At 40.8% G+C, this 21751-nt stretch overlaps 1 long non-coding RNA gene across 2 annotated transcripts in view; it reads right to left on the minus strand.

The window, feature by feature from the left end:
- LOC144930539 (uncharacterized) overlaps nt 1–21751 on the minus strand; it is an 803962-nt gene that overhangs the window by 138922 nt on the left and 643289 nt on the right. For both annotated transcript variants that reach the window (XR_013635747.1, XR_013635746.1), the window contains exon 6: nt 5992–6035. This is a non-coding gene — a long non-coding RNA (uncharacterized LOC144930539). The remainder of the gene's footprint in view (nt 1–5991; nt 6036–21751) is intronic.

Genomic DNA, 21751 nt, shown 5'->3' on the forward strand with positions numbered 1-21751 from the left:
TGTCTTCTAGGAAGAGACTCTCTTCTGCTCTGCTGAGCAGCCCTTTATATATGGCCCTCACCGGCCCTGATTGGCTGCTCCAGGTAGCCTTCCCCCTATTGGTGGGCTCAGTAAGCCCTTTCCTGATTAGTGGGTTCTGTGCAGCCTCCCTGACACTGCTTTTAACCCCTTCTTCTCCCTGTGTGGGGCAGCTGCCCCACAACAGTCATTCCGATGTCTCCTCCTGAATTTGTCCCTGATAGAACCACTCAGCTTCAATTTGCAATTATGTAGCCCAGAAACAACTGTTCAGGAGCCATATTATAATACATACACAGTATCCTATGGACAGCATATCAGTTTATACGACAAACTGAATTATAGCTGTAATCACCAGTACTAGTATGGTTAAAGTCTGTTAATATTTCTGTCATAAAAATAAAGGGAAGGGTAAACCCCTTTAAAATCCCTCCTGGCCAGAGGAAAAATCCTCTCACCTGTAAAGGGTTAAGAAGCTAAAGGTAACCTCACTGGCACCTGACCAAAATGACCAATGAGGAGACAAGATACTTTCAAAAGCTGGGAGGAGGGAGAAAAACAAAGGGTCTGGGTCTGTCTGTGTGATGCTTTTGCCGAGGACAGAACAGGAATGGAGTCTTAGAACTTAGTAAGTAATCTAGCTAGAGATGCATTAGATTATGATTTCTTTAAATGGCTGAGAAAATAGCTGTGCTGAATAGAATGAATATTCCTGTCTGTGTGTCTTTTTTGTAACTTAAAGTTTTGCCTAGAGGGATTCTCTATGTTTTGAATCTAATTACCCTGTAAGGTATTTACCATCCTGATTTTACAGAGGTGATTCTTGTTTTTTCTTCTATTAGAAGTCTTCTTGTAAGGAAACTGAATGCTTTTTCATTGTTCTAAGATCTAAGGGTTTGGGTCTGTGGTCACCTATGCAAATTGGTGAGGATTTTTACCAAACCTTCCCCAGGAAGTGGGGTGCAAGGGTTGGGAGGATTTTTGGGGGAAAGATGTTTCCAAACAACGTTTTCTCAGGAACCCAGATAAAGTTTGGTGGTGGCAGTGGAAGTCCAAGGGCAAAGGGTAAAATAGTTTGTACCTTGGGGAAGTTTTAACCTAAGCTGGCAAAAATAAGCTTAGGAGGTTTTCATTCAGGTCCCCACATCTGTACCCTAGAGTTCAGAGTGGGGAAGGAACCTTGACAATTTCCATTCCATTTTCAAGGTTTATAATTTGGCTGTAAAAATAAGCTTCAGGCTGATGCACACAAACTCTCAATTCTACCTGGGAGTAATTTTTTAACCATATTTTATTTTAAATTAATTTGGCCATTTAAAAATTACAGGTTTGGGGATTTTTCTTTTCTTTTTCCTTTCATTCCCTTTTCATTTAATTCTTTTCATTACCATGTATCAGTCCATCATATTTATAGAGTTCTGATCACCATTGTATGTTTTGTAATATGTCCTTATCTCATAATCCACTCTTTTTACACAATACTTATTAGATATAAGCGGCAACAGTGCTTTTTGGAGTGTTGTGTAAGAACATCTAATGGATCTGAATGCTAATGCTTACAATGGATCCCTAGGCCAACAGGGAATGGCAATTCCTTGCAGTACTCTCAAGTTGCTTCAGCTGATTCAGGAGGAGCATTTTAGGGATCGGGTGGGAGCTCCATTCAAGGATGGGTTATAGCCAATGTGGGGCTTTTTTGTGGTGTGGATGGTAAGATCAGCCAGGAAAATCCTACAGGACCTCACACTAAAATAATATACCATGGTATAATTGTCTTATTATTAATTATGATTGTTATTATTATTTCATTATTAATGCTGAAGCAATCTATTTCTTTGAGTGTCAATTATTTTCAAATGATAGCTGAAAAAAAAGACGCAAGCAATTCATAAGCAAATACTTGGCAGTGGCAATTCCTCATGGCTTTGCCTACTCTAATTTGAGTCATACTCAGCATAAGCACTACTCTCTGCTGCACACTGCCCTTCAGTCCATGTTTGTGTCAGTTTTGCCTATCCACATTTTGCCACACTTGGGTGGGAGGGGTATGCATTTTCCTGTAAAATTTTATGATACATATGAAAGCCTTTTCATATCCAAAAGGGGCTCAATTTGTGTCTGTAAGATACAGCTCTGTGTTTGGGACAGTGCAGGAGGACATTGCCCTGTGGGAGCTCATGGTGGTTGCATGCCTCAAGCAGTAGCAATGACTCCTGGAGCTTCCAGTAGCATAAGGGGAGTGGAACTGCAAGGACCCCTTGTATGGCCGCTGGGGAGTAGCAGGGGTGATGATATATCTCTGCCGGTTTCTTAGGATAGGCTAGTGCCACCACTGGTGAAAACATCACTGTCTTGCGCTTGGGGTGGGAAGTATCAGGACTTCAGTTGTGCCCAGCCACAGAGGTGCAAGAGGGAGAGTTTCCCTTCTTTTTGCACTCAGTTTGGCAAGCATAATTTGTCCCAAAGGATGCTACATCTAATACTTTCTCATAAAGGAATAGATTATTACTGTTCTGACTAATAGTATCTATCACCTTAGACAGACAGACAGACACACAAGATATGGTGCAATTTCCACCACCTTTGAAGCAGGAACCTACCTAAACTTAATTACAAAATAATTTTAACATGATTTTAACCCACTCCCAGACAACAATGGTTAGGCAAACTTTTCCAGTGGTGTATATCATATTGCCTGTAGGAGTTTGGACAGAGATTGTGTTTCATAGCACCTGGGGTCCCTTTGTCTTAAGAGTCTCCTATCTCATAAAGCAAATATACAAAGTGAGGCCTCAATATTTGTGGTTTGACAGAGCAGCATGATATTAGTCTAAGGCCTGCTGCCTTTCAGTTCTCTTGTTCTGCTCTTCAATAAGAAAGCGTGAGGGGTGCCGGGGGGGCGGGGGTGAGGGACGGGGCAGCTCAAGGTCCTGTTCTCTCAAATTTGAATATTCTGTTGATGTCTTGTTTAAAAAAATTATCTTTGTTAAAGTTGGAAGCTCCCACTGTGGTTTAATTTTGTTAAGAGTTCTTTGGTTTTAAGTGCAATAATGGATGAGCATGATGAATTACACTGTCAATATAAAAGAAGACTGTATATCTGTTGTTAACATATTGTTTGGGTGTTTAACTCAGTGAAATAGCTTAGTGAGAGAAGTTGCTTAAACTAATATAATTTTGATTGGTTTAAAAAACTAATCTACCTTTTTTGTGAACCAAAATTCTTACTTATAAACGTTCCTGGTTCATACAAATGAGATACTGGCTGAAGCCTCTGTCAAAATGTAGTTACAGGTAGCATGCACACTAATGTCCATTGTGAATAGTAAGCAGTGGAACTCAGGGAATCTGCTGATTTGGTGAAGGTAGCACAGAAATAGTGATAGCTTTCTTGCTCCAGCTATCCTTTTTAAAGGAGAATTTGAGCTTCTGACAGGCTCAGGCCCAGGCCCAAGGTAAATCCTCCTGTTCATAATGAACACATGTTCCAGTTCTGAAAGCCCTTTGCATTTTACTGACTCCGTCCTTCAGACCCCAATGAACCTTAGCTGGCATGGTCAGATACCCTACGGGTCAGATACCTTACACCTGCACTGCTGCATTATCAGGGAAGAGACCAAACTGATCAAGATGGTGATTATTTATTTATATGACTGTATGCAATGGGGTTCTGGCTGTCAGAAACAAATGATTCATATGCCTGTCTATTGTTTATTGATGACTATTGCTGCTAGTTTTGTTGTTTCCTGGGTAATTCCTAGGCATTATTTCTATAAATGAATGAAATGTAAAACAATTCTAGCCAGTAGTTGGAATAAGTGATATGTATGTCTGTTGCATCGTGGTGTTTATATCAATAGAATAGGCCGTTAGGCATAACGCCTCCACATTTCCCTGTATTAAACCATTTTTCCCTCCTGCATTGACATAAATGATTCACCAGTGTTATTTTCACCAGCATAAAGTGGAGTGCATCAACACAGCATCTTTCTGAAGACAACGGTCATTTCAGAAGCTAACCAATCTCTTTTTGACATAAAAATGGTGGGACATCTAGCTCAGATTTTGGTCTTATAAATGCCATTACATTTTCAGAGCAATGACTTTATGGTATGCTTTTTCCTTTAGAACTTTACCCTTCCTTCATTGTGGATCCTATCTTTGATGCCTTTGGGATATGAATTTCTATGAATAAGGCTGATCCTCATTGTTTAATTGCCTTGGAACAAACAAGAAAATACCTCAGCAAATGTAGGATAGTCAAGGGACCTTAGAAAAAATACATTTAAGAGCCATGTTCTGAACTATTATATATTAGCATAGCTCCAAAATCAGTGGAGCTTTGCCAGCTGGCTCTTGGAGTGCACTGTAAATGTAACAAACTCTAGTGAATGCTCACAGAACACATCAAAGAGAGGCAATTGGACATCATTAACAATAGTGTTATAACAAGGATTTAAAGGCAGATTGTCAGCTGGTGTAAACTGGCATCGCTTCACTGACTGTAATCGTGCTCTGACAATTAACATGTGCTGAGGAACTGGCCCACAGTGTTTTAGTGGTAGTACCAGGCTCCGGGGTCCTCCTATATTAGGGAAAGGGCAGAATGAAAGGATGTCTGCTCCTGACCCTCTTCTAAGTGCCATGCACAGGGGACCCTCCTCCAAGACAGCTCCGCTACATCTAGCCTCCATACCATATTCAGTAAAACTGCACTTATTCGGCTATTTTGGGAACTTCTGCTCCCATGGAGACAGGGACTGGATTTTGGTCTAAAGTCCAAATACTGATTCCATCAAATCAATGGATCTATTGCAAAACCACCTTTACTTCATCATTTATATTTGAAGAGCTATTGTGATTTTAGGTTAATAATTCAGTCTTACTGCATGGTCGAATAAGAGAACTAGAATAATGACTAGCATCAGGTGCTGTGTTTTTATGTAATATCTCTGGAAAATCAATATTATTTATGTTGTATTGCATTTTATTTCATTCCCTACCAAATGCCATGCCAAAGCCCTGTCACAACAGAGATTTATGCCTCTATCCATTCACTTGCTCTCTGGCAGTTCTCAGATAACTGGCACATATTTCCTTGGGTATGTTCAACCCATAACGACATTTGAACAGTGGCAGTAAATGATATTCATTAGGGATGAAGAAAAATAAATATGCAAAAGGCACAACAAAATGCTAAGATGGAAGCAATATTTCAGTTTTAGACCTCATGAAGTCTAATGCGTGTGATATGAATCCTATATTACCATTTTCATTTACTGTATTAACAAGTCAGTTTTAGAAGTACAGTAGAGAGAATACAGTTATTGCACTCTGAAGTTGAAATTAAAAGGAGAAAAGCGTGGAAATTAACATGTAGAATCTACATGTAGATTACACAGAAGAATATGTAATTTGTGAGCACTCTTTTGGCTATAAAGCATATACACACACACACACACAAACATAATTGAAAAGGCAGCAATTACCACTGATGAGTGCATTTAACCACACCACTTTTTCATAATTCTCTGATGTTTTTTAGCTCATGTATCCTTTGGGTACTTTCTAGTGGGAAATTATTTTAAGGAACAATAGAAGTGAAGACTGCCTCTTTTTTCAGGCTTTTTAGGAGCTCTTGAGAAACTCTTATTTATTCTGGTAAGAGTTTCACATTTACTTTTACTCACTGAAAGCTTATTAATACTGGTGTCAGAGGTACCAATTTCAGCACTTCTTACTCAAAGCTCTCACTGAAGTCAAAGGGAGTTTTGCTTGAATAAGGAGGGTAGAAGCAAGTGCACAATTTAGCACACATGCTACTGTGGACTCAGTGGAGTGGCTTAATTTTTCAAATTCATGCACAAGTTACACTGAATTTAAACTCATAACAAGTCATTAAAATCTTAAAATCAATCACACTATCTAACCATTATAAAAATATGCTCAAATTTAAAGAACTGTTTAACTTACTCTTCTCCAAGGCACATCCTGTTGTTGTCTCTCAGGATAGAGTTCTAAAACAAAAAATTGAAAAAGAGCATTTTATATCACCACTATTTAAATTAATTACTGTATGAGATATTTTCTCTTTTTATTCAGAATCTTGTATGTGAAATAGCACTTGTTTTCTGCAACAGTCCTTTGAAAGAATGCTTGTTTATAACTATTTCAAAGGATTTATATAAAATTAGGTCATTTAATGAGAGCATCAGCAATGAAAATACACAAACATCAAAAGAGAAAAAAAAGTGCAACTCCTATTAATGTTACTAGTAGTAGCACATACAAATGGAAGATAAAATAGGCCCTTCTTACTTCACAATTTGGAGATGGTTGACATTAAAATGATTATTTTTCTTCTCATACCCATTCACGAAGAGCTAAGAGGTCTTACTGTAAATGCAATTCACAAACAAATTTTATTGTAAGAGTTTTGTGCTATAGCAGAGAAAAAATTTCCATACCACAATTTTCATAAACTAAGTAAATGTTCAATGCTGTTCATAGATTTGGAGTTTTAGAGTAAGTCTTAGGGGAGAAGGATTCATGGTCAGAATGCAAGTGAAAGAGTCCAGAATGCATGACAAATTGTGTTGACATGTGTTCTATTAATAAATATTATATATAAGTTATGACATGACTGAATATGCAATTTATCACAGTGTAGTACACTTGGAGTACATATAAGAAACAATTCATATAAATCCTAGTTTTTCTGATACAGGAAGTAACATCATAACTGTCATAAACAAAGTGGATGAAAACAAGGGGTTAAAATATACTAAATCTTTTCAACCTATGTTGACTATACAGGTAGCTGTGAATTCAATCATTTTGGAAAAGACACCAGGAAGCCTGCAGCGGTGCTTTCATGAGATCTTTGCTTTTTTTATAGGTTGCAAAGCTGCAGTTAGTCCTGTTCTTAAAACAAGTAATATACTTTGTCCAGCTATACCAAAAGGAGGATAGGAGATACTTGATATGGATTTAATCAGGCCGCAAATTTATTATTAAATTCCTGGAACTATCTGCCAGATAAAAGTGTACAGTTTATTTTTTAATTACCCGGGGGAAGAAGTGGGCTTCCATGAGCTCCCCCTCTTTCTACATCTGGGTCCCTCCAGCAAATCCATTGCTGGGACCTTACCATCCATCCCCCATCGTAGGATAGGTAAGGTGGGCTTTCAGAAAGGGGGGTTGGCTCCCTGCTGTTCCAACCATAGGAGCCCCAAACCCCACACAATTCCATTCCTTCAGCACCTCCTTTTAAAAAGTCCTTTACCAAGCCATTTATCTGGTCACTGGATGCCTTCCCTATGGAGTACCTGCACTGGACATCCGCCACAAGGAGGCACCAGCAATTAGCTTGGTTGTGTTCCCCCCCTACTCCCTAGCCTGCTGAGTGGAGAAAGGGGTTTCCAACACCAGAGCTTGCACTTTTAAAGCCTTTCACCCTTACATACCAAAGGGGTGAGTCAGTGCTGCAAAGCTGACCAACATCACCTCTTTTGCAGCAGTTTCTGACCTTGTTTCCCCCCCACCCTTCCCCGCCATAAAGCACTACTGTCTTCCTCTGGCAAGCCTGGATAATGGCCACCTGGCTTTCAGTGCAGGGCCATCATCTCCCTACATAAACACACTTCCTTAGGAATTTTACAGAGTTTTGGATTTTTTTAAAATGCTTTTGCAGTTCACCTTTAAGTACAGTGACTTGATCTTGTCACTTGACATGTCAATGTCTCAAGCAGGGTTTGCTGATCAATATCTAATGGAAGACATGGAAAGAAGTACAGCATGTTCTGCATTAATTCTGGAACTACATTTGTAGGGGGAGAGGTATTTGAAATGAATGATAATTCTAGCAACTTCTTCAAATTCCATTTTTAACCCTTGTCATAAATATAAAGGGAAGGGTAAACACCTTTAAAATCCCTCCTGGCCAGAGGAAAAACCCTCTCACCTGTAAAGGGTTAAGAAGCTAGGATAACCTCGCTGGCACCTGACCAAAATAACCATTGAGGAGACAAGATATTTTCAAAGCTGGGGCGGGGGAGGGTGGAACAAAGGCTCTCTCTGTCTGTGTGATGCTTTTGCCGGGAACAGAAAGGAATGGAGTCTTAGAACTTAGTAAGTAGTCTAGCTAGAAATGTGTTAGATTTCCTTTTGTTTAAATGGCTGATAAAATAGCTGTGCTGAATGGAATGGATATTCCTGTTTTTGTGTCTTTTTGTAACTTAAGGTTTTGCCAAGAGGGATTCTCTATGTTTTGAATCTGATTACTCTGTAAGGTATTTACCATCCAGATTTTACAGTGGTGATTCTTTTACCTTTTTTCTTCTAAAATTCTTCTTTTAAGAACCTGATTGCTTTTTCATTGTTCTTAAGATTCAAGGGTTTGTGTCTGTGTTCACCTATGCAAATTGGTGAGGATTTTTATCAAGCCTTCCCCAGGAAAGGGGGTGTAGAGTTTGGGGAGGATTTTGGGGGAAAAGACATTTCCAAGTGGGCTCTTTCCCTGTTATATATCTGTTAGATGCTTGGTGGTGGCAGCAATAAAGTCCAAGGGCAAAAGATAAAATAGTTTGTACCTTGGGGAAGTTTTAACCTAAGCTGGTAAAAATAAGCTTAGGGGTTTTTCATGCAGGTCCCCACATCTGCACCCTAGAGTTCAGAGTGGGGAAGGAACCTTGACAACCCTGAATTCCTTTTAAGTTAGAAATCTGCAAGATCAGCTGAAGCACACCAAAGGACTGGTAAATCAAAGCACCTAAAACCCAGAGGCCTAACAGTACAAATTGAAGGAAGGGTGAGTTTCTCTCAAGTGGACACTGCAAACTTGTTACCACTTGCAAGCATGGCTTTCCCAAATCACTATAATACACTACACAACAACTATCCTTGTCCTTCGGCAGACCATGCATCTGTGTAGAGTCACACAGGGATGAAGGAACCCAATCCCTCAATTTCCTTGAGACACATCAGCCTCCTCTTTAACGGCTGCTTTCCATATCGCCTCTCCTTTCATCCCTCCCAAGGAAAGTTTAGGGAATGAGAAGCTTAACCTACAAATAGTTTCACTGCTGCCCTCCACACACTTTCCCTCTCCTCTCCACCCAACTGCTTACCAGGCTAGGAGTTGAGTGGTTACTTGTTTGGAAAAGCAAATTTGAGGCACCTCAGGAACAATGAGTGAGTACCAATCTTCAGTACAGGAGACTGAAAGAAGGAGAGAAACCACAGTAGTAAGTGCAAGCTTGAGCTCTAAAGAAAAATGTGCCACAAACTTCCTTTCCCATTTTATTGACTGTTCAATGGAAATGAACAGGTCTTAATGCCAACTGAATGGTATGTGATTTTCACCTTGAAGGAACAGAGCTTCTTCTGATCTTGCTTACACTAATTTAAACCAGAAATAAGCCACTGAAGTCAATGGTATTACCCTGGTGTAAATGAGCTCAGAATCTGTCCTCACATGTCCCTGGAATTTTAAAAGAATTAATGCATTTTGAACTATTGTAGGACTGGGTGATATCAAACAAAAATGAAGAGACTGATATCTATTATTATGGATAATCTTTTACACAATGTCCTAAATGCATGTGGCATTGGAAAGTTGGAAAGTCAGTGCCAAAGAGTTCATAAGATTCCTTCCACACTATTTATAATACAGATGTGTGTTCATAATGTGTTACCAAAAAAAATGACATTGTGAAGAATTCAAAACTTTGTGAAACAAATTGTTGACAATTTGTGTGAAATTCTATTAAAAACTTTCCGTCATTTTAACCCATCCTTGCTTACAATCATTCTACTCACTTCAGTTGAGTTCTGTACAGTGAAACAAATACAAATCCAATATGGTTTTGTGGAGAGAAAGTGAAGAGAAAGGCAAATACATCTGCAGGTGCAACTTGCAAACACACAAACAATTACCCATGTTCCTCTCCCATGAGAACAGTTATGAGGTGAATATCTGTGTTGCAGATGAAAGGCACTAGATAAGAGGTAAGCGTTAACTATTATTAGGAACCTTATTAATAATCATTATGAATTTTTACATTTATTTTAAACCTACTACTGTATTTTTTAGAGTTTCTATGCCATTCGGGTAATATTTTCAAAGGCACAAATAACAATTAGGTACCTAGTTTCAACTGACTTTCAACAAAAATTAGACATTTGTATCTTTTAAAACCTCTCCCTTAGAGACTAAGGGTACATTTTCCAAAAGAACCTGAGTGCCTTAGGATGCTAAGTCATATTGTAAGTCAAAGGAATTTGGGCTCCTAAGTCACTTGGGCCCATATTTTTATATGTATTTATCATAGAATCATAGAATATCAGGGTTGGAAGGGACCTCAGGAGGTCACCCAGTCCAACCCCCAGCTCAAAGCAGAACCAATCCCCAACTAAATCATCCCAGCCAGGGCTTTGTCAAGCCTGACCTTAAAAACTTCTAAGGAAGGAGATTCCACCACCTCCCTAGGTAACGCATTCCAGTGTTTCACCACCCTCCTAGTGAAAATGTTTTTCCTAATATCCAACCTAAACCTCCCCCACCTCAACTTGAGACCATTACTCCTTGTTCTGTCATCTGCTACCACTGAGAACAGTCTAGATCCATCCTCTTTGGAACCCCCTTTCAGGTAGTTGAAAGCAGCTATCAAATCCCCCCTCATTCTTCTCTTCCACAGACTAAACAATCCCAGTTCCGTCAGCCTCTCCTCATAAGTCATGTGTTCCAGTCCCCTAATCATTTTTGTTGCCCTCCGCCAGACATTTTCCAATTTTTCCACATCCTTCTTGTAGTGTGGGGTCCAAAACTGGACACAGTACTCCAGATGAGGCCTCACCAATGTCGAATAGAGGGGAACGATCACGTCCCTCGATCTGCTGGCAATGCCCCTACTTATACATCCCAAAATGCCGTTGGCCTTCTTGGCAACAATGGCACACTGTTGACTCATATCCAGCTTCTTGTCCTCTGTAATCCCTCGGTCCTTTTCTGCAGAACTGCTGCCTAGCCATTCAGTCCCTAGTCTGAAGCGGTGCATGGATTCTTCCGTCCTAAGTGCAGGACTCTGCACTTGTCCTTGTTGAACCTCATCAGATTTCTTTTGGCCCAATCCTCTAATTGTCTAGGGCCCTCTGTATCCTATGCCTACCCTCCAGCGTATCTACCTCTCCTCCCAGTTTAGTGTCATCTGCAAACTTGCTGAGGGTGCAATCCACACCATCCTCCAGATATTGAACAAAACCAGCCCCAGGACCGACCCTTGGGGCACTCCACTTGATACCGGCTACCAACTAGACATGGAGCCATTGATCACTACCCGTTGAGCCTGACAATCTAGCCAGCTTTCTATCCACCTTATAGTCCATTCATCCAGCCCATACTTCTTTAACTTGCTGGCAAGAATACTGTGAGAGACAGTGTCAAAAGCTTTGTTAAAGTCAAGGAACAACACGTCCACTGCTTTCCCCTCATCCATAGAACCAGTTATCTCACCATAGAAGGCAATTAGATTAGTCAGGCATGACTTGCCTTTGGTGAATCCATGCTGACTGTTCCTGATCACTTTCCTCTCCTCTAAATGCTTCAGAATTGATTCCTTGAGGACCTGCTCCATGATTTTTCCAGGGACTGAGGTGAGGCTGACTGGCCTGTCGTTCCCAGGATCCTCCTCCTTCCCTTTTTTAAAGATGGGCACTACATTAGCCTTTTTCCAGTCATCCGGGACCTCCCCCAATCGCCATGAGTTTTCAAAGATAATGTCCAATGGCTCTGCAATCATATCCGCTAACTCCTTTAGCACTCTCGGATGCAGCGCATCCGGCCCCATGGACTTGTGCTCGTCCAGCTTTTCTAAATAGTCCCGAACCTCTTCTTTCTCCATAGTGGGCTGGTCACCTCCTCCCCATACCGTGCTGCCCAGTGCAGTAGTCTGGGAACTGACCTTGTTCGTGAAGACACCAGAGCCAAAAAAAGCAATGAGTACATTAGCTTTTTCCACATCCTCTGTCACTAGGTTGCATCCCTCATTCAGTAAGGGGCCCACACTTTCCTTGACTTTCTTCTTGTTGCTAACATACCTGAAGAAACCCTTCTTGTTACTCTTAACATCTCGTGCTAGCTGCAACTCCAGGTGTGATTTGGCCATCCTGATTTCATTCCTGCATCCCCGAGCAATATTTTTATACTCTTCCCTGGTCATTTGTCCAATCTTCCACTTCTTGTAAGCTTCTTTTTTGTGTTTAAGATCAGCAAGGATTTCTGCATTTTTAAAAATATCTCCCACCAGCTACAGATTTCGGTGCTGGATTTCAGTTTACTGGCCATCTTGTTCTATGTATGAGTTAGGCACCTAGTTGCTTTTACAAATCCCCCCGTGCACCTATCTGCATTTTTAGATACCAAAATACCTTTGAAAATCTCCATTCCACAGTTCAGATTTGAAGAAGTGGCAGCATGGCTAGACAAATGTTTGTGAAATCAGTAGTTATCATGGAATTTTTATAATAGACACAGCATATGAGGTGTTTTCATCAAAATGTTCTTCCAATAGAACTGGGGCTAGTGGGGAATTTCATAGATTCCAAGGCCAAAGGGACCATTGTGATCACCTAGTCTGGACTTCTGTATAACACAGGACATAAGAACGTCCCCAAAATAATTCCCAGAGCAGATCTTTTAACAAAAACATCCAATCTAGATTTGAAATTTTTCAGCGATGGGGAATCCACCATAACTTTTGGTAAATTGTTCCAATGGCTAATTACTCTCATCGTTAAAAAATAATGCCTTTTTTCCATTTTGAATTTGTCTAGCTTCAACTTCCAGCCATTGGATTTTGTTATACCCTTTTCTGCCAGACTGAAGAGGTCCTGATTAAATATTTGTTCCCCATATAGGTACTTCTAGACTGTAATCAAGTTACCCCTTAACATTCTCTTTGTTAAACTAAATAAATTGAGATCCTTGAGTCTATCACTATAAGGTGTTTTCTAATCCTTTAGTCATTCTTACAGCTGTTCTCTGAACTCTCTCCAATTTATCAACATCCTTCTTGATTTGTGGGCACCAGAGCTGGACACAGTTTTCCAGCAATGGTCACACCAGTGCCAAATATCAAGGTAAAATAACATCTCTACTCCTACTCAAGATTCCCTTCTCTATGCATCCCAGGATGGCATTAGCTCTTTCAGTCACAGCATGACACTGGAAGCTTATGTTCAACTGATTCTCCACCATGACCCCCAAATCTTATTCAGAGTCACTGCTTCCTAGGATAGAGTCCCCTGTCCTGTAAATATGTCCTACGTTCTTTGTTCCTAAATGTACACATTTATATTTATCCATATTAAAATGCACATTGTTCCTTTACACTGTTTTACCAAGCGATCCAGATCACTCTGAATCCGTGACCTTTCCTCTTCATTATTTAACTCTCTCAATTTTTGTGTCATCACATGTGGTCTGGGGTACTGTACCTACAGATGATGGGGACATGATTGTGTTCCATAGACTTAAGGCCACTGGGCAAAAGTGAGTTGTATTTACAGAATGTAATTTCTTCATAAAGTTGCAGCTGGGGGTCTTTAAATCAGATCTGAGTATTGTGCACTGAAATGCATGAGCTGAGAGGTGTTACTCAGCAGTATGTAATATTTACTCTCTAAATCAAAGGTTAGAGAAATGGACTAAAAAACTATCAAAATTAAACCTCTTTTGAAAATACATCAGTTACTATCAAAAGGCTTAAAGTATTTAACCTTTAAAGCAAGAATGTTTGCCTGGTATTGATTTATTAGGTATTACAAGCTAAGAAAACATGCTGTGTTTCAGTTTGTTGATTGCCTTCAAGGATCATCTTCTTTACAAAGGCCAGCCAGCTAGGGAATACTTAATTCCTCAGAATAGCTTGTCAATTAAAGGCAAATATACACAGTGAAAAAAGCAGGAGGGCTCAGGGTGAGGGGAGTTAACTAGAGAGTTATTTTGAATATCAAAATCTTTCTAAGAGCTGAGAGTTAAATCATAGAATGGTACCAGCCGACAAACTAAGACAACACATTACAAACACTGGCATAATGAACATTAATAAAGGAAGCAAGGAAAGGTAATATTTTCAATGCTATATGTTCATATGCATATTTAGTCATATTCTAGAAAAAATAAGATATATTGGATCAAACTCTATCCTCAGATACAAGCCACAATGTCAACATGAACTCAAAACTGTAAACTGGCTTCACTGGGAATTAAGTTTCCGTATTGTATACAAAAGCAGAATTTGTTCCTTTAAATATTATCTGGCTTAGAGTAGAACTAGAACTCAAACTAGTCACTTCCATGCACAGTGCATTACACGTTCATAAACATCTACTCACTAAGCAACTGCTATGTCAAAAGCCACTGACTAGTTATGTGGTAATATACACAACAAATTATCTTTATACTGACTCTTTAACCATGTATTATTGATTACAATACATTCTCCCTCCCCAAAATATTTAATATTCAAAAGTTATGTAGTCCTTTTATATAAAGGATGTTAGAACAAAATCAGGCAATGGCTGATGGACATGTTATGAAAATCTGAAGAAATCAGAAATTGGTCTCCCCCATTTTCCACCTTTGCTAAAATAGTTCCAACCAGTAAAAATAATATGTAAGGCATGTGGATAAACAAAGAGCAAGTCACAGAAGATTCTTCTGGTAGTAGCAATCACTCACTACAGAGGCTCATTAGGGAACTGTAGGGGCAACTATATCATCATTTTATCACATAAATCATATATCAAAGGTAACATTCATCATAAAACATAAATCAAAAATCAAAGGTAACATTCAGTAGACCTAAAAGTGCTTTCCCACTGTGCTTCTTGTGACTTTAAATATGGAGGAGAGGTGTTTTAATTCCTGTTTCCCACCCCAGCAATTCTTGACAGTAACTAGTTATCCAACTGCACCCCATTCCAATATTTGCCATTATATACAGGAACAACGGAGAAGTATGTTAGCTTGAGATTCTGGTTAAATTTAACAATGTTAACAATGTTTTGATTTTAAAATATCAACTTTCAAATGCAGACTTCAAAGTTAACAGCTCAGAAATGAATGGGGGCTGTTGTTTCAAGCTGTCTGCAGATTTGGACACATATCGCTACATTGGTTTATGCTTGTTTAATTTTCTGAAGATTATCTTCACAATCAGGCTAGAAACCATTTTTGTTAATAAAAAATTAGATTGTGCAGCACAATTAGGCAGCAAATAAAAGAAGGATAATTGTGCAGCTGCATAATCATGCCTACACAGGGCTCTTTATATGTTTGCATGTATATGATAATAAAAGTGAGTTTATAGTCACAGTGTCTGAACTTGTAAACACAATAATTCTTTAAAAATAAAAAACCCTACTTTACTGTACTCTAATAACTCTTAATTTTATGCCCCTGTCAAGAGCGCTGCAAGCTACTGCTGTAACCAATGAGAGCAGCTATGTTAACTTGCAGTGACAGTAGTGTTGGAATTATGCCTGAGCTGACTCCTATTAGCTCATAAAGGAGCATCAGTACCTCCCAGGATGGTGGGGTCAGACTATGTGTAAGTGGTCTGTATTAGTTCTGGCAGCTGAATTCTACCTCTGAGTGATAAATGGTAAAGGCGCAATATTATCAGCCTGAAATACTGACATTAACACGTCACTCCACTGTACCATCAATAGATTACATGGATGGTAAGGTAGTATTTGTCTGTTGCTCCCTTTAAATTTTTCCCAGAGATAATCTTGTCTGTGCAAGTCCTGTAAAGCACAGAATTAACACAGGCACATCTCTACTGATAACATAGTTATCTCTATGAATTCACTTGAGGGCATTTTTCACTATGAGTTTCATTTTGTGTTTGTCCTTTACGTGAACCTACTGTAGTCTTCTTGAAAAGAGCACACACAACAAGAGCACTGTTTAGCACTAACTAAATGTAAGCTCCTTATTTAATTTTTTTTACTTTCCAGTATTATGAATTTGTTGTTTATCTTTGTCACAGTTCGCAGTCTAACTCTACCTTTGACACCTATTAGTCTCTTGAGTGTACCCCCTTTTAGGTCTCAGGCCTCAAGCCATTACATCTCTCTGTCTCTGGGGGTGGAATCATGTGATTTTCCCACTCTCAGACAGGACCTCTTTGCACTGAGGTCCTCTGGGATGAACCATGATTATGTCATGAGGCCCAAGGTAGGGTCAATACCAGAAGTTCAGTTCCTTCCAAGAGATATGACCAATGACATACAGTAACCAGACATCCTTCTTGAAGCAAAGTGTTGTTTATTTAGAACCAAGGGATTTCAGAGAAAAAGATCTTAAAACCATATAGTGTTTAGGATTACTGTCCCCTGTAAATCTGGGGACGCCGCAGCTGCTTCAGACTTTCCTGTAGGACCTGTCTCCATAAATTTCCCCATCAGTCTGTTCTCCTCAGGAACACCTCATTGACAACTCCACACTCTCTCACTCTCCAGAGAGTCTGTTTAACCATTTAGTTCTCTCTAGGCATCCAGTCACGGCAAAACAACAGTGCAACTATGTCTGGAACCTGAAAGTAGTATCTACTACTGAAATAATTCAGCCATTATTTTTTCACCCTTCCCCTCTCCCCCACCATTAACCTAAATCAATACATTAATAGAGGAGTTTCAGAGGAACAGCCGTGTTAGTCTGTATTCGCAAAAAGAAAAGGAGTACTTGTGGCACCTTAGAGACTAACCAATTTATTTGAGCATGAGCTTTCGTGAGCTACAGCTCACTTCATCATGCTCAAATAAATTGGTTAGTCTCTAAGGTGCCACAAGTACTCCTTTTCTTATTAATAGAGGAATGCCCAGTAACTCAGTATAACAACACATGGATTACCTCACTAATCCAGGGCAATTTGACAATTTGGGGAAGAGGCACAGAATTTTGGGACCTTCTTATACCCCCAGGCCAGAAAAAAAAACAGGTACCGCTAAATGAATCTGCCAAGGAAAGGTCAGCCTTCATCACACATCTCGGGCTGTATGAATTTAATGTACTCCCTTTCGGGCTGCGAAATGCACCCGCCACTTTCCAAAGACTTGTAGATGGTCTCCTAGCGGGATTAGGAGAATATGCAGTCGCCTACCTTGACGATGTGGCCATATTTTCGGATTCCTGGGCAGACCACCTGGAACATCTACAAAAAGTCCTTGAGCGCATAAGGGAGGCAGGACTAACTGTTAAGGCTAAGAAGTGTCAAATAGGCCTAAACAGAGTGACTTACCTTGGACACCAGGTGGGTCAAGGAACTATCAGCCCCCTACAGGCCAAAGTGGATGCTATCCAAAAGTGGCCTGTCCCAAAGTCAAAGAAACAAGTTCAATCCTTAGGCTTGGCCGGTTATTACAGACGATTTGTACCACACTACAGCCAAATCGCTGCCCCACTGACAGACCTAACCAAAAAGAAACAGCCAAATGCTGTTCAGTGGATCGGAAAGTGTCAGAAGGCCTTTAACAAGCTTAAAGCAACACTCATGTCTGACCCTGTACTAAAGGCCCCAGACTTTGACAAACCGTTCCTAGTAACCACAGATGCGTCCGAGCGTGGTGTGGGAGCAGTTTTAATGCAGAAAGGACCTGATCAAGAATTCCACCCTGTAGTGTTTCTCAGCAAAAAACTGTCTGAGAGGGAAAGCAACTGGTCAGTCACTGAAAAAGAATGTTATGCCATTGTCTACGCTCTGGAAAAGCTACGCCCATATGTTTGGGGACAGCGTTTCCACCTGCAAACCGACCATGCTGCACTGAAGTGGCTTCACATCATCAAGGAAACTAACAAAAAACTTCTTCGGTGGAGTTTAGCTCTCCAAGATTTTGATTTCGACATCCAACACATCTCAGGAGCTTCTAACAAAGTGGCTGATGCACTCTCCCGTGAAAGTTTCCCCGAATCAACTGGTTAAAATCGTCCTTGAGATGTGGAAAATATTGTTAGTCTTTATGTACTTGGTAGTATATTTAGAGATGCATGTGTCTTATTAACTCTGTTTTTCCTAGAGCTCCAGGAAGAAATCCCAGCCAGTGTTTCACCCTAGCTGAGATTTGGGGGGCGTGTCATAAATATAAAGGGAAGGGTAAACCCCTTTGAAATCCCTCCTGGCCAGGGGAAAGCTCCTCTCACCTGTAAAGGGTTAAGAAGCTAAAGGTAACCTCGCTGGCACCTGACCAAAATGACCAATGAGGAGACAAGATACTTTCAAAAGCTGGGAGGAGGGAGAGAAACAAAGGGTCTGTGTGTCTGTCTATATGCTGGTTTTCTGCCAGGAGTTAGTGCTTGAAGCACTAGGGCTGACCATCTACACAGTTTCTTACAACTACCTCCTTTACACTGGCAGGTCTACTGGGCCCTGACCCCCTAGTACAGGGAAGCTGGTGTCAGGGCTCCTGTGTTCTCTGAGGGTTCCTAAAACTTTTTTAGCAAGTCCTCCAATCTCAGCCTACTATGACAGGTAGGTCTGAGATGCAGCCACACTAATCATTAGGGACATTATATATTCCCCCACAGTTAGCTGAATCTACAGCTGGGATAAAGCTGTATGTCCCCAAGCACACACTGTAGGTGGACCATGTCCCAGTGGAGGCCCTGGAGTTGATACAGTCCTTCACAAAAAGAAAAGGAGAACTTGTGGCAACTTAGAGACTAACAAATTTATTTGAGCATAAGCTTTCGTGAGCTACAGCTCACTTCATCGGATGCATTCAGTGGAAAATACATTGGGAAGATTTATATACATAGAGAACATGAAACAATGGGTGTTACCATACACACTGTAACAAGAGAGTGATCACTTAAGGTGAGCTATTACCAGCAGGAGAGTGGGGGGGGGACCTTTTGTAGTGATAATCAAGGTGGGCCATTTCCAGCAGTTGACAAGAACATCTGAGGAACAGTGTGTGTGTGGGGGGGGAAATAGTTTTACTTTGTGTAATGACCCATCCATTCCCAGTCTTTATTCAAGCCTAAGTTAATTGTATCCAGTTTGCAAATTAATTCCAATTCAGCAGTCTCTTCTTGGAGTCTGTTTTTGAAGTTTTTTTATTGAAGAATTGCAACTTTTAGGTCTGTAATCGAGTGATCAGAGAGATTGAAGTGTTCTCCAACTGGTTTTTGAATGTTATAATTATTGATGTTTGATTTGTGTCCATTTATTCTTTTACGTAAAGACTGTCCAGTTTAGACAATGTACATGGCAGAGGGGCATTGCTGGCACATGATGGCATAGATCACATTGGTAGATGTGCAGGTGAACGAGCCTCTGATAGCGTGGCTGATGTGATTAGGCCCTATGATGGTGTCCCCTGAATAGATATGTGGACACAGTTGGCAATGGGCTTTGTTGCAAGGATAGGTTCCTGGATTAGTGGTTCTGTTGAGTGGTGTGTGGTTGCTGGTGAGTATTTGCTTCAGGTTGGGGGGCTGCGTGTAAGCAAGGACTAGCCTGTCTCCCAAGATCTGTGAGAGTGATGGGTCGTCCTTCAGGATAGGTCGTAGATCCTTGATGATGCGTTGGAGAGGTTTTAGTTGGGGGCTGAAGGTGATAGCTAGTGGCATTCTGTTATTTTCTTTGTTGGGCCTGTCCTGTAGTAGGTGACTTCTGAGTACTCTTCTGGGTCTGTCAAAGGGTCTGCCCTTATCTCAAGTCCCCTAGGCCCATTGTGTCTATCCCCTTTACTTTAATCTGGACGGTGAGATTAGCTGGCCCTGGTAAGCATGCTTAGGCCTTTGCAGTCCAGACTTGCCAAATGCCATCACCCTGGTGGCTGGTATCGGTGCCTATCCCCACCTTCTGGATAAACCTTTTTACATGGGCCATTCCTGTTCCAGCCCCAGGGGCTTCCTTTTCAGAGACCTTGTTTGGTCCAAAGATTCTCAAGCTGAGTACAGTCTGGGTTGCCCCAGCTCCTTGGACTGAGTGGTCCATCACCCCGTGATTTCCTGGATCTCTTGATCCCTGGCAAGTGTGGACCTGGGAGGAGATGTTTGGGATGCTGAACCCCTGGTCATGTTTCCCATCACCCAGAGCCAACTCCCTGGCCCCATGAAGTCCCCCTCGATGTTGCCGCAGCTGTCACCCATTCAGAAGTTTTAAGAAAGGGCTCTAGGTAATCTCCCTGAGTCTGACCAGTACTGTACACATTACTGGACCTGTCCCCACCAGATCCATAGCAGAGAGCCAAAACGTCGTAGGAGGCCGGAAGAAGGTTGTGACCTGTTCCATCTGCTGTTGCTATTGCTGGTGAGCGGGTAAGTCTCAGATGACCTGCTGTGGCTGGGTGGCCCTCTGCTGTCGGATCTGCTGTTTCCGCTGGGCATCATGCTCCACCACCCTTTTGAGGAGTTGCTGCGTATCCATAGTGTTGCTTTGTGTGTGTGGGTGTTCAAGCCCTGACCTGCTCCCTTCCCAGGGGCTAGAACTGGGCCTGCATTCTCCACCAAGTGTGACTGGGTTGTCACTGCAGTGCCCACTTGTGGCCTGTAAGGGCATGACTCACCCAGACACGGTTCTCCACCAGAAGGTCGCAGTCTCTGTAAGGTCCAACGTAGCAGTGCTTTGGCCTTCCAGCCAGGGCATAATTTAGCCCTTCCCCTATCAGGGTGCTGTGGTCCGAAAGAAATCAGGAACAAAATAAATAACAATTCATACAGGGTCCTCTGCTCAAACCTGGGAAAGGGAAGGATTCTACCCTTCTATTCAGGGCTTGTCTTTACACAGTCGATACTTCACCAAACATCCAGGGTCTGGCCATCCCTTCCAGCAGAGTTCTGCTTTCCTTCCTAGACAGCCCTGAATTGGGCTAGCTCTCCCTTCTTTTAATTTGCCTTTCCATGACACACATTTGCTCTAAATGTAGCAGAGCAGGGTCAGTTGGGTCCGCAGGCTTTCATTAACTCACTTAGTGCCAATGTAGAGCCTATCTGTCCCATCATACCATGCTTATTTGTGAGATGTATAATTCCAATATTTCGAAAACAAGGACAGAGCATATCAGGGCTTTCTATGATTTTTTTGCTGTACAAAAATGAAACCAAACACCATCCTAAACAAAAACCCCATCCAACAATAAAACAAATGACAACAGAACCATTTCAAACAAAGAAATAATAATGAAAGTATATTTCACAATCTCTCTGTTTACTGTTTACTTCCACTACACAGCACTCCAGTCGTGACTTATTTGAAAAACATGTACAGTATTGCCTTACAAATGCACTGTTATCAGTTCAAACAATTAAGCTCTTCTCACTTAAATTTTGGGGTAAAAAGGCTTTATCCCATGAGGGAGAGGGGCACACCAGAATGATAATGTAAACAGTGAATTAAATTATGCTTTCAGGAACAGATCTTTGTCCCACTGAAAACAATGGAAAAACTCCAACTAATTTCAGATAAACCAAGAGGTAGCTTTAAGGTGTTTTTAAGACACAAAAACATCTTTTGCTTTAAGAAAAAACAGTGTTTTACATTGTCTTCATATATTTTATAATAAATAATTAACCAACCAACATGGCTACGACAACACTGCAAATAATAACTGTACACATATACAGACCCTTTTATCTGACATGATCCCAAAGCACTCAGCAGACTGTATTCATACAACACCTCTGTTCTATGGCTTACTTAGTACTAGTTTAATTTAATTTTCC

The sequence above is a fragment of the Lepidochelys kempii genome, chromosome 5 (assembly GCF_965140285.1).
Source record: "Lepidochelys kempii isolate rLepKem1 chromosome 5, rLepKem1.hap1, whole genome shotgun sequence".
NCBI classification, from domain to species: Eukaryota; Metazoa; Chordata; order Testudines; family Cheloniidae; genus Lepidochelys; species Lepidochelys kempii.